Consider the following 14835-nt stretch of genomic DNA (forward strand, 5'->3'; position numbering starts at 1 on the left):
ATACACGCGATTTTGAACCTTCTCCACTGCATGCAAATATCGCGCAATGATGGAATGATTGTAGTTTATCACATCTGCCAGTTCTAGAGAACACTGAGGTGGGTCATTGTAGACTAATGAGTTTAAACTATTTTCGTCAAACCCCGAAGGTCTTCCTGAACGTCGAGAGTCACTAATTTCAAAACCATTCACCTTAAAGCAAGAAAACCATTTTATTGCCGTGCTCTGTTCAGTGGCATTATCCTCATACACAGTGCAAGTGTTTGTGGCTGCCTCCGCTACTCTCACCTCTCTGTTGTACTCAAGCGGAAGAATATGTCGGAAATGTTCCGACTTCTCCATTTGGCACACCATTTCCTAGTATCCACAGCTAAAGAGACTATCTCCAAATGACAAAATGGCCATGCGTAAACTCAAATAGCAACAGTGAACTAGAAATAAAAAATGACAATCGATAAACAAACCCGTCGGAACCGGAAAACAAATATTGAAAACAAAAACGCTACGACCTCATGCACAAACGTAATACAATCTCAACTGGAGAAACAGAAGCCCCAGTGGTCTGCCTAGTGAACCATTCCACCATTCAGCTGAAATGATATAGGAAGATCATGGAAACACACATCTTGATGGACGGAAGGAATATGAAACCCAGAACTGTCGAAAACGGGTTGAATTCAGTAATCGAGTTCGGTGGGCGTCTAGTAGCACATCTAATGGCCCCTAAAGTCTCCTACAACTGTCAGAGGTGTCACTGTTCTCCCATTAGGCAAAGCCGTGTTGATTACCCACCTGCTCTGCAAGCCTCATCCGTCGCTTTTTTGTAATTCGTTGGCTGTTCATATGGTACTGATATTCTTCTGCGCTACGTCATTCCTGATGCTGTCCCACCATCGAAGAGAAACCTTTCACGCATGTGCCGTGGGCAGTGTCAGCGCTGCCGGGCGTTGCTGTGGTTAAAAGCTAAATTAAAGCTCGGCAATGTCTTTCGTAAGGTCTGTAATCGGAAGTTCTTATTTCTTCTGTTTTAATTTGATAGCAGTCAGCGGTGGATTCCAGGTAGCGCTTAGCTGATATCCTGCATAAAAGTTGAAGAGATTCTCTATAGCGCATGTATGACTTCCTCAATAATACAAACACAGAACGATGATGTTGAGAATAACATTTCAATCATTTTATAAAACATGTGAGGCTCCGTGTTTAGATAGTCCTCCACTACTGCTGATTCGTCAGGTTTGTCCGGTCATGTATGTTGGATGGTGTTCAACACAACATTCTTGCAGTGCTACATGTCTTTCCAATATAAGACTTCCACACACTCATCCCAGCTATTATTGTGGAGAACGCTATATTATGTAATCTATCCTCCAACGTTATAACTCTATGACCAGCCCAATCCAACGTCCTATTCTCAAGCACTGGGATGACGTTGCTGTGTTTATAAAAATCCCATAGTTCTTAACTGTTTTTGATTCTCCAACCTACATCTTCTTCCATACTCTGCAAACCACTTAGCCGGCCGGAGTGGCCGAGCGGTTCTAGGCGCTACAGTCTGGAGCAGCGCGACCGCTACGGTCGCAGGTTCGAATCCTGCCTCGGGCATGGATGTGTGTGATGTCCTTAGGTTAGTTAGGTTTAAGTAGTTCTAAGTTCTAGGGGCCTGATGACCTCAGAAGTTGAGTCCCATAGTGCTCAGAGCCAAACCACTGTAAAGCACATTGCAGTATGCATTCCCCACTGTAAAAGTTATTGGGGCTTCTTTCAGTTCCATTCACGCATGGAACGCTGATCGAGTCGTTGTTTAAATTCCTCCGTGCCCACTGTAATTAGCCTAATCTTGTCTTCGTGATCACTATGGAAAGGATACCGTAAATTACTGGATTTAGCACTTAACATTGGTTCTTGAAACTTTGTAAATAGTCTTTCACGGAATAGTTTGCGTCTATATTTAGGCACCTGCCAGTTCAGCTTCTCCAGCATTCCCTCCACGCTCTCCCATAGGTCAAACAAACCTGTGACCATTTGTGCTGGTCTTCTACGTGTATGTTCAGTATCCCTTGTTAGTTTTATCTGTTAGGGGTCCCAAACACTTAAGCAATATTCTAGGATGTCTCACATGAGCAACTTTTAAGCAGATTCAGTAGTTCTGCCTATGTATTATCTAGATAATATAGTTTATGATGTATGTCCTGCCTCACTTTGCTACATTTGTGATGAAGCCATACCCCTTTTTTCAATATCATCATCATCATCATTTTGTAGCAAGCCCCCTTCCCACCTCTCCAACCCCAATCCCAGCCAGTGGAAACTACATGATACTTCGATGGAATAGCATACTGAACAGTAGTTATACACATTCTTATAGGTAAGAAGTGGGGGTTGCTAATCCTTTAAAGTCAACAAACATTATAGTGACTTCATGATAGGGCATTAACTTTATCTTGCAGTGCAAAACGTTTGTCATTTTCTACTGATAAAGCTAACTCGTCACACAGTAGAAACTACATGAGACTTCAATGAAATGGCATACTGCGTAATAGATGGTGACTCCCATTAGACTTGGTACTGTAGTTCCTTTTGGTAAATATTACGCAGTTCGTTTTGTACCTAACCTTGACTATACCCAATCATTTATAATGAAAGTCAATAATTGCCATTCAGTACCATCGATTATATTTTTCTGGTGATATGTTATCTTCTTCTCCCTTAAACTGGCAGTGAAACATTACTGGATAACGTTAGGTGATGTGAGTATCTTCTACAAATTTCCTCAGTTTGAATTCACAGCACCCTTTATATATTTTAGACATGGAGATAAAATTGCAATACTTGACAAGCATCGCAAAATAAGTTACATTTATTTTGAGGATGTATTATAATTTACATCAAGAATATACCTAATTAATTACATTCCTCGAGTAATTCAGAATGCCTTTTTATTTTAGTGTCTGGCTAGTATTTTAGTCAACATGGTTTCTTTTCAGTTATGAGCCTGGTGAGGTTATTTTTACGACATCGAACATTTAGGCCTAACTTGTGATTTTCAACTTCTGTTCAGCATGTTACTTCTTAGAGATCAAAATAGCATTAAAGCACTTCATTTCCGAGTCCGGATCGATGTTTTCGGCACCAATTTGATAGATGTATGTGTGGTATATAGAAAATTAAATACGTTAACGCTTCACGCATGTATTTAAGAGAATTTTGAAGTGTTGGTCGTTTTTTTCCTAAGGATTTTGGCGCAGCTGTAAAGTGATCTGTTTGCATCTATTTACGTATATGTTTCTGTTTTCCTTGCTGAAACGCTGCCAAAAGACCTTAAACGGTCAACTATCTTGAAGGTGCCCGACTGCTTAGCTGAGTGAGCCAGCACGGTAGCGCAACGAACTATATCGAACAAAATGAGAGATAAAAGGTAGTAACGTGCGTGCCTCCCACGCAGCGAGCCCGGGTTCGATCCCGACCATGATGGAGATTTACTTGCTCATACACTGGGTGTTGTGTTATCATCATTTTATCCTCATCACCACCACGCAAGTCGACTGAAATAAGACTTGCACTCGGCGGCCGAACAATGCCATCCGCTCAGTTCACTTTAATGTCTTGAGGATCAACCTGTTTGCAACTAGAGAGATATTAATTATGTTTTCACCACTAATAACCAATTATTTTATCTTCACCGCATTAACACGTAAATCTACTTTCACAATAATTTTGTTCTAGTTTTTCATCATACTTATTACTGCATTCTTAAATTGCATATTAATTTTACATTATCGTCGTGGGGGAGTCTAGTAACGTTTACATCCCGCAGTTGAATTATTTTAGGGCCAGTTCTGATAAATTCTCCATCAAATTTCTTTAAGTTTACGTTAAGTAATACACTATGTGGTCAAAAGTATGCGGACACCCACAAAAACATTCGTTTTTCATGTTAGGTGCATTGTGCTGCCACCTACTGCTCCGCGGAACTCACGGACTTCGAACGTGGTCAGGTGATTGGGTGTCACTTGTGTCATAAGTCAGTACGCGAGATTTCCACTCTCCCAAACATCCCTAGGTCCACTGTTTCCGATGTGAAGTGAAGTGGAAACATGAAGGGACACGTACAGGACAAAAGCGTACAGGCCGACCTCGTCTGTTGACTGACAGAGACCGCCGACAGTTGAAGAGGGTCGTAATGTGTAACAGACAGACATCTATCCATACCATCACACAGGAATTCCAAACTGCATCAGGATCCACTGAAAGTACTATGACAGTTAGGCAGGAGGTGAGAAAACTTGGATTTCATGGTCTAGCGGCTGCTCATAAGCCACACATCACGCCAGTAATTGCCAAACGACGCCTCGCTTGATGTAAGGAGCGTAAACATTGGACGATTGAACAGTGGAAAACCGTTGTGTGGAGTTACGAATCGCGGTGCACAATGTGGCGATTCGGTGGCAAGGTGTGGGTATGGTGAATGCCCAGTGACCGTCATCTGCCAGCGTGTGTAGTGCCAACAGTAAAATTCGGAGGAGGTGGTGTTATGGTGCGGTTGTGTTTTTCATGGAGAGGGCTTGCACCCTTGTTGTTTTACGTGTCACTATCACAGTACAGGCCTACATTGATGTTTTAAGCACCTTCTTGCTTCCCACTGTTGAAGAGCAATTCGGGGATGGCGATTGCATCTTTCAACACGCTCGAGCACCTGTTCATAATGCACGGCCTGTGGCGGGGTGGTTACACGACAATAACACCCCTGTAATCGACTGGCCCGCACACAGCCCTGACCTGAATCCTATAGAACACCTTTGGGACGTTTTGGAACGTCGACTTCGTGCCAGGCCTCGCCGACCGACATCGACACCTCTCCTCAGTGCAGCACCAGTGAAGAATGGGCTGAAATTTCCCAAGAAACCTCCCAGCACCTGACTGAACGTATGTCTGCGAAAGTGGAAGCTGTCATCAAGGCTAATGGTGGGCCAGCACTGTATTGAATTGCAGTATTACCGATGGAGGGCGCCACGAACTTGTAATTCATTTTCAGCCAGGTGTCCGGATACTTTTGATGACATAGTGTATGTAGGAGATGGTGTCACCTTTATTCAGTCAGGTTTATACCTCGGTGGAATAAATCCAAGTATCTTTTAAGATAGTAGCTTCTGAGCTCGATGCTACTTCATGGGATGTATTCTCCCAAATATTTTCCAGAGATACGGAAGTATACTGATGGGTCTGTACGTCTTCGTCAATCGCAGATACATATTATCCCACAGAATTGTCATTATCTGTGCGTGTTTTCGCATGGTAGAACAGCTGTCAACCTTTAGCATATCGCTAAATGTGTTACCATTTGCACAACGGTGCCTGGCGACATGTGCTTAAGAAAAAAATGCGAATGCCACCAAGTCCGTCTGTCCTTATCGTATTAAGTTCAGAGGTGACATATTCGATGCTGACTCGGGGTAATCACGCTGCACAATCCATCACAGCCGTTCGATAACCTTGCGGATGTAAACGACATCGACTGGATCTCAAATTTGTGTGTGTGTGTGTGTATTGTATGTATTGAACTGGGGACCTAGAAACGACGGAGAAGCTTCGTCCCGCCTTAGCACTCAGTGGTTCACAACTCCACAACAGGCCACAGCAGTCCACCCACCCCATCGCCGCTCACACCGAACCCAGGGTTATTGTGCGGTTCGGCTTCCAGTGGACCCCACCGGGAACATCTCATACCAGACGAGAGTACCCCAGATGTTTGCGTGGTAAAGTAATTATGGTGTACGCGTGCGTCGAGACAGTTTTTGCGCATCAGTCGCCGACATGGTGTAACTGAGGCAGAATAAGGGGAACCAGCCAAATTAGCGTGTACTTCACTGCGAAAGTACCTGCCGATGTATTCGATTTCTGTCTGGGCTCGTTGATAACATTTTGTCAGTCCTTCCAGGACTAATACCAAGATATAGTAAGGAGTATCCCGCAAATACACGATTGTGTCGATAAATATTTAACTAATAAAAACAAGTATATAATAATGGACAGCGTATGTTAAGCAGAGCGAAAAAATCAGGAGTTCCAGTTCCATAGGGAATGCAGGAGAACTGTGGAGCTTGGAAGGTACTGGTGAATGTAGAGCTGTGAGGGCGGGTCGTGAATTGGGCTGGGAAACATGGTCCATATTCAAAATGGTTCAAATGGCTCTGAGCAAAATGGTTCAAATGGCACTGAGCACTAGGGGACTTAACTTCTGAGGTCATCAGTCCCCTAGAACTTAGAACTACTTAAACCTAACTAACCTAAGGACAACACACACGTCCATGCCCGAGGCAGGATTCGAACATGCGACCGTAGCGGTCGCGCGGTTCCAGACTGAAGCGCCTAGAACCGCTCGGCCACACCAGCCGGCCGGTCCATATTCACGTTATCAATGTGTCGATTAAATCCAGCAACTGGATTAGAGACACCTACCTAGTAGCATGAATCCTACGCCGACGTGCTGTGGCATGGACTGTACGAGACACCAAAAGCGTTAGGGAGTCACCCTGATTCAAAATACCTTAGCCAATGCCCACAACGCACTTATTTGAATGTGGGTGTCAGCTCTGTGGTGCTGTAGATGTTGAAATGACTAAAAATGATCGGAAAGTAGGTTTCCATATCGTTTGCCGGTGTGAGATGATGGCAGATGCGTCAGTGGCCGTATTTCATCCCCTGTAGATAACCTCCACACGAGAAATCTCCTCCACCTGCCTGAATGATGTACGGTTGGCACGGGGTATCACCACTTCATAAATGTTCAAATGTGTATGAAATCTTATGGGACTTAACTGCTAAAGTCATCAGTCCCTAAGCTTACACACTACTTAATCTAAATTATCCTAAGGACAAACACACACACCCATGCCAGAGGGAGGACTCGAACCTCCGCCGGAGTCAGCCGCACAGTCCATGGCTGCAGGGCCTTAGACCGCTCGGCTAATCCAGCGCGGCATCACCGCTTCATCAGTATCCCTGCCATCGGAGTGTATCAATGCGTACTACTACTCATTAGTCCACGCAACTTCTTTTTCATGTGTCGAAAGTCAACTGGCGGTGTTCTTAGTAATCTCTGGGCTCCCTGATGTGTGGTGAGCAGAAGTGCACGTGTGCGGTGCTGGCTTCTGCATCGCATAGCGATGAGGCGGTACTAGATGCTATGTCTCCTTGAATGAGGTTGCTGTTGGACATTGAATTAGCGAGTGATTTACTACACTGCGCTGTTAGAATCCGCGATCCCTGTCATAAACACGCTGTTGCCAACAGCAACTGACTTTGGCAGCTGAATCAAACTACTGACGGCGCACCTTTGACACGGTAGCACGTGAAAAGTGCAGCACTTGCATGACGTCTGGCCTCGGTCGAATGCGCTGATACGGTCGACCCTGCACTCCACAATTACGTCACACTGGTAAATCACTGGACTTATATTCGGAATGATGGCGGTTCAGATCTAACTCTGACCATGAAGATTTAAGTTTACCGTGATTTCCCTAAATCTCTTAAGAGGATTAAAGGGCTGGTTCCTTTGCAAGCGCATGGTCGATATCCCTTTCCTTCCTTCCCCCAACCCGAGTTTGTTCCCGTATCTAATGACCTCATTGGCGATAGAGCGTTAAACCTTAATCTTCGTTGCTGCTTCTCATGACGTCACACTTACGTGACACGTCAAACTGCTCCATTAGTCGTGGTAAAGGGGCACTCTATTCCCAAAACACCTTGTATATTTAATTCGCAATGAGAAACCACGACGTTCATATCACGGAGTTACTTCAAATTTTTAACAGTCCATTAGGACAGCATAATGTGCAAATAGTAAGGAGTAGTACTTAGGCGATTTCAAGATTGTAAGAGAAGTTGTACGCTCCAATGATGTACAGGTGCACTGCGACGCTGAGCACTAGATGGCGGCCGTCATGCGGTTAGCGTTGCAGCTCCGTAATCGGTGGATCGCTGAATCGAGACCCGCTCATCTTTTTTATTTATATTTGTTTGATCACTTGTCACATTATTTCGAACATATTACACCTGAAGGGTATTATGATGAGCAGACACGTGTATTTGCATGAGCATTTATTGAATTTCCATTGTTATTTGGTTGTTTAGTAATTTTTAAAATTACAACAAATACACTACTGGCCATTAAAATTGCTACACCAAGAAGAAATGCAGATGATAAACGAGTATTCATTGCACAAATATATTATACAAGAACTGACATGTGATTACATTTTCACGATGTTTGGGTACATAGATCCTGAGAAATCAGTACCCAGAACAACCACCTCTGGCCGTAATAACGGCCTTGATACGCCTGGACATTGAGTCAAACAGAGCTTGGATGGCGTGTACAGGTACAGCTGCCCATGCAGCTTCAACACGATACCACAGCTCATCAAGGGTAGTGACTGGCGTATTGTGACGAGCCATTTGCTCGGCCACCATTGACCAGACGTTTTCAATTGGTGAGAGATCTGAAGAATGTGCTGGCCAGGGCAGCAGTCGAACATTTTCTGTATCCAGGAAGGCCCGTACACGACTTACAACATGCGGTCGTGCATTATCCTGCTGAAATGTAGGGTTTCGCAGGGATCGAATGCTGCTGCAAACGTCGTCGAACTGTTCTTGCAGATGGTTGTTGTCTTGCAAATGTCCCCATCTGTTGACTCAGGGATCGAGATGTGGCTGCACGATCCGTTACAGCCATGAGGATAAGATGCCTGTCATCTCGACTGCTAGTGATACGAGGCCGTTGGGATCCAGCACGGCGTTCCGTATTACCCTCCTGAACCCACCGATGACATATTCTGCTAACAGTCATTGGATCTCGACCAACGCGAGCAGCAATGTCGCGATACGATAAACCGCAATCGCGATAGGCTACAATCCGACCTTTATCAAAGTCGGAAACGTGATGGTGCGCATTTCTCCTCCTTACACGAGGCATCACAACAACTTTTCACCAGGCAACGCCGGTCAACTGCTGTTTGTGTATGAGAAATCGGTTGGAAGCTTTCCTCATGTCAGCACGTTGTAGGTGTCACCACCGGCGCCAAACTTGTGTGAATGCTCTGAAAAGCTAATCATTTGCATATCACAGCATCATCTTCCTGTTGGTTAAATTACGCGTCTGTAGCACGTCATCTTCGTGGTGTAGCAATTTAAATGGCCAGTAGTGTATTATGCTACTTTTATTTCATAGCGAAGCTAAAAACTTCAGAAAACACCTTCAAACTTGTTCCTGTTTGATTGACAACGAAAAAGAAATTGCTCCTTGTAATGATGCTATTAAAATACATTCAATCTACACCGCAAGTTTTCGTCACCGATATTTACGAAAATGTTGCGTTACGCATGGTTTGCATCCAGATTGTCGGACGAAAGAGAAATTTATCAAAATGTCAACGAACTTAGTTTTTCCTTAGAAACTCTGAGGGTTCCTTGTGGATGCGGGAAAATTGCATTCATTCAATGTAATAGGTGCAGTTTTAATTTATTTCCCACAACTTGTAATGTCGAAAGCACATCCGACGATTAATCGTACATTACCCTCATATTTTGTCATGTTGTAACTCATTGTATTATTGAATAAAGTTATTTACACCTTTTTTTACCGATGTTTGACTGGGGCTTTCCAAGACTGGCCCCAGTCCTTGATACCTATGTCTGCAGACAGAAGTGTCCAGATGCAAAGCAGCTCTGTACCTCACGCGATTGAAGGTATAAGGGATTTCAGGATTTCCAAAACACGACAGACATACATTTTCACGAAAACTTTATGCATTTGGTCGTTTACTTGTTAATAGTTATAATCATTTTTTTGTGATAATAAAAATTAGCAAAAAGCCAAATAACGCTGGAAATTCAATAAAAGTTCATGGAAATTCGCGTGTCTTTTCGCCACATTAACTTTCAGATGTAATGTGTATGAAATAATTTGACTAGTGTTGAAAAAATATTGCAATAGATATACCAGCGGTACTTTTTCTCTTAGGTATCCTTCGCTCCCCTTAAAGCCCATCCATTCGCCCACCTTAAGTTGACCTTTCGGCCAGGTTTCTGTGCCTTTTATCTTGTTTGTTAAAACATAATAATTCTCCTGAAAAACGGAAAAAATTAACTAACGTAAATATTTCGTTTAATGTGGTAACTTTTTTATCTTTCGTTATTTAAATTTCTTCTTAATTGTGAATTAAATGATGAGGTAAATATTCCACTTCGTGGAACTGAAAAAAAAAAATTGATAATGCAGTAAAGTCCCTTTCGATGGTTGAATATTCTTTCAGCTTAAAATGTAAAGTAATTTTTCCTTTTCTGAAATCCTTCGTCTTTCTTCCTTCTAAAAATGAAATGTATGTTTCTTTATAAATGCAAATCAATCTGATATTTTATCCAAAACCAATAGAATCTTAAGTTCTTTCTTTGGCAGGAAAATTAGAGAAATAAATTGCTTCTCCTTCGTTATAGCATGTTTTCTTTGGACAACATGTATGTTACTTCAAGATCGTAAAGTGCATTTGAAATACAAGTAACATCATGAATAAAAAAATTAATATTAATTATAAATTAAAAAGGAGAGTAATCAGCAATCTATACACTGGTCTTAATATATCAGATGCAAGGATACCATGTTCTTGCGTTGTTGGCAAAGTTGTTTTGATAATTTCGTTTGTTCTGCAATATACAGCGTAAGGTTGTCACCTCAAACTTAAATGCCACTAAACTCGGTGATTTCGATGTTATCACGTAGCATACGAAATGACCCGATAGTTAGATTACCATTTTTTTCTGGCCGGGGTATCGCTTTTGGTCTGGTGCCAAAACTTCTTGTATTTTGGCATACAGCGGTGCCGTCCGCAGTAGTGATGCAAGTTTATGTTGAGTCCATTCCCAGATTTCGTGCGCGTGGTTGCACGTAGACAGGTGTATAAAAGTATCCTGTTCATTACACCTATCACAGTTCGGTGAATCCGCAAGATGGATAGAGTATAACTTTGTGCGCACTGGAATCCTTTCACTGACAACTTCATACATCTCGGTCTTAACATCTGACGTAAGCTGGTTGTTGTGAATGTTCTTCCACACCCCAGGCCAATGGACATGAGGGTATTTAGTCTGTATTCTGTTGGGAACTGAACGTTTCTTGATATGATGGTACCATCTCTTCGTATTGCATATTTTGTGTTCCTGACTTACGCAGCTGTTCTCGACTATAGAGGTTCTGAGAAAGTTGAGCTTTGAATGTATTTTCCCAATATTGACGGGTGCTATTTGGCTGTCTGGCTGAACTGCTTTCAGAAGTAGACCTGTCAGAATTGTAGGGCTGAGTTTTGATCTTTTAAGGATACTGTGTATTAGTAATGCTTTGCATTTTGCGTCAGTATCTATTAATTCGATCCCACCTTCTTCAAACGAAATGGTAATGTGCTATCTTTAACCTTGAAAACATTTCCATGGTATACGAAATATCCAGTCGCTGATAGTAGAATTTTGGCTACGGGCGCTGGTACAGGCAAAATGGACGCTGTGTACTGTACTTTCGACAATACGAAATCATTCACAAGTTTTACTTTCTGGATCGTATCTAGACTTCGCTCGGAATGTGGCTGTATGCTGACCCCAATTGTGTTCAACACCGATAGCCACGTAAGTCTGACACCAGGTCTAAAATTAATCGTACATTACTCTCATATTCTGGAATATTGTAACTCATTGTGTTATTGAATAAAGTTATTTACACATTTATTCATCGATGTTTGACTTGGGCTTTCCAAGACTGTCCCTCGTCCTTGAAACCTGTGTCTGCAGATTGAAATGTCCTGGTTCAAAGCAGTTCTCTGTACCTTACCTGATTGCAAGTATAAGGGATTTCCGAAATCACGATAGGCACACATTTCCAGGAAAACTTTATGCATTTGGTCATTTACTTGTTGATAGTTACAGTCAAAATATTTTTTGTGATAATAAAAATTAGCGGAAAACCAAATAGCATTCGAAATTCAATAAACGTTCATGCAAATACATGTGTCTTTTCGTCATATTACCTTTCAAATGTAATATGTATGAAATAATATGACGAGTGCTGAAAAAATATTTTAATAAATGTACCAGCGGGACTCTTATCCAGCGATCCCCCATTGCGGAGGTTGAACGCTAACCACATGGCCGCCGCCAGTTACCGCTCGTCGTTGCAACGCAACGGTACGCTACGGACGCGTAAGACTTCTCTTGCGATTTTGTCGAAACTGCATGAGTAGTACGCCTCATTACTTCCACATTGCTACTAAATGTGTACATAATGTGAAGTAAATCCGTGATTCGAACGTCGTGACGTCCCCTTGTCAGATGCTTCTGAATATATGCTCCTTACCAGTACTTGCAATTAGCGCACTTAATACCATTTTTTTATTTAATTGCCGTTGCTGCATGTCCACGTACATTGTAATTAACAACCATTTGAAAATGTATAAAACGTTTTTGAACACACTTTGAGGCAAGAGTTTTCATTAAATGTCTACATACGAGGGCAGTTCAATAAGTAATGCAACACATTTTTTTCTCGGCCAATTTTGGTTGAAAAAACCGGAAATTTCTTGTGGAATATTTTCAAACATTCCCGCTTCGTCTCGTATAGTTTCATTGACTTCCGACAGGTGGCACCGCTGTACGGAGCTGTTAAAATGGCGTCTGTAACGGATGTGCATTGCAAACAACGGGCAGCGATCGAGTTTCTTTTGGCGGAAAACCAGGGCATCTCAGATATTCATAGGCGCTTGCAGAATGTCTACGGTGATCTGGCAGTGGACAAAAGCACGGTGAGTCGTTGGGCAAAGCGTGTGTCATCATCGCCGCAAGGTCAAGCAAGACTGTCTGATCTCCCGCGTGCGGGCCGGCCGTGCACAGCTGTGACTCCTGCAATGGCGGAGCGTGCGAACACACTCGTTCGAGATGATCGACGGATCACCGTCAAACAACTCAGTGCTCAACTTGACATCTCTGTTGGTAGTGCTGTCACAATTGTTCACCAGTTGGGATATTCAAAGGTTTGTTCCCGCTGGGTCCCTCGTTGTCTAACCGAACACCATAAAGAGCAAAGGAGAACCATCTGTGCGGAATTGCTTGCTTGTCATGTGGCTGATGGTGACAATTTCTTGTCAAAGATTGTTACAGGCGATGAAACATGGGTTCATCACTTCGAACCTGAAACAAAACGGCAATCAATGGAGTGGCGCCACACCCACTCCCCTACCAAGAAAAAGTTTAAAGCCATACCCTCAGCCGGTAAAGTCATGGTTACAGTCTTCTGGGACGCTGAAGGGGTTATTCTGTTCGATGTCCTTCCCCATGGTCAAACGATCAACTCTGAAGTGTATTATGCTACTCTTCAGAAATTGAAGAAACGACTTCAGCGTGTTCGTAGGCACAAAAATCTGAACGAACTTCTCCTTCTTCATGACAACGCAAGACCTCACACAAGTCTTCGCACCCGAGAGGAGCTCAGAAAACTTCAGTGGACTGTTCTTCCTCATGCACCCTACAGCCCCGATCTCGCACCGTCGGATTTCCATATGTTTGGCCCAATGAAGGACGCAATCCGTGGGAGGCACTACGCGGATGATGAAGAAGTTATTGATGCAGTACGACGTTGGCTCCGACATCGACCAGTGGAATGGTACCGTGCAGGCATACAGGCCCTCATTTCAAGGTGGCGTAAGGCCGTAGCATTGAATGGAGATTACGTTGAAAAATAGTGTTGTGTAGCTAAAATATTGGGGAATAACCTGGTGTATTTCAATGCTGAATAAAACAACCCCTGTTTCAGAAAAAAAATGTGTTGCATTACTTATTGAACTGCCCTCGTAGTATGATACTGGGCATGATTGTTTAGAGTTGCCAATATTTTCTCAAATAGCCTGTTGTTGTTTGCGTGAGATACCACTGATGTAAACAGCGCGATTGACATAAATTTTATAAAAATCGTCCAAGCTTCAACGTCAAGGGGAACAATGGCATATGACTTTGCTATCAGAAATTTAACTCTGTAGAGTATGTGCTGTTTTTATCAGTGAACTTACAGCTGAGGTGTGTGGTCGTATATCGTTTGTTGTGTGGCTGTGCTTGAATATTGCAACTGCTTTCTATGTATCTATCAGGTATACAATTCGTCTTGCACCAGCGCTCTGATTGAAGTCCTTGTCGCCGGCCACTGTGGCCGAGCGATTCTAGGAGCTTCTGTCCGGAAACGCGCTGCTGCTGCGGTCGCAGGTTCGAATCCTGCCTCGGGCATGGACGTGTGTGATATCCTTAGGTTAGGTAGGTTTAAGTAGTTCTAAGTCTAGGGGACTGATGACCTCAGATGTTAAGTTCCATAGTGCTTAGAGCCATTTGAACCATTTTGAAATTGGATAACACTTCCTTAGGCATTGTACAGAAAGGTGTGCACTTTTCAGCAGGTTTCATTTTGAACAGGCTCCCGGCAGAATTGAAAAAAAAAGTTGAGTGATAAACCCCCAGTCTTTAAAATCAAGTTGAAAGGTTCCTCGAGGCAAACTCCTTTTATTCCGTACACGAGTACCTCGCTGTAGTTGAGAGCTTTTCTCTGTACTTTGTTATCTATTCGTATGCTCTGTCACAGTGTTTTCGTGTTTTACTAATTCTTTAATTATTTGGTTTGTAAATTTTCTAATCAACATTCTGTAAACTATGTGCTGACTCGTTCCATGACGAGTAGCCTTGGCTCGCATCGTCCCATAGAACCTGATAAAGGAATAACAAATGTCAGGGACAGCAGCCAAGTCATACTTGTTCCGA

The sequence above is a fragment of the Schistocerca nitens genome, chromosome 3, assembly GCF_023898315.1.
Source record: "Schistocerca nitens isolate TAMUIC-IGC-003100 chromosome 3, iqSchNite1.1, whole genome shotgun sequence".
Classification (NCBI taxonomy): domain Eukaryota; kingdom Metazoa; phylum Arthropoda; class Insecta; order Orthoptera; family Acrididae; genus Schistocerca; species Schistocerca nitens.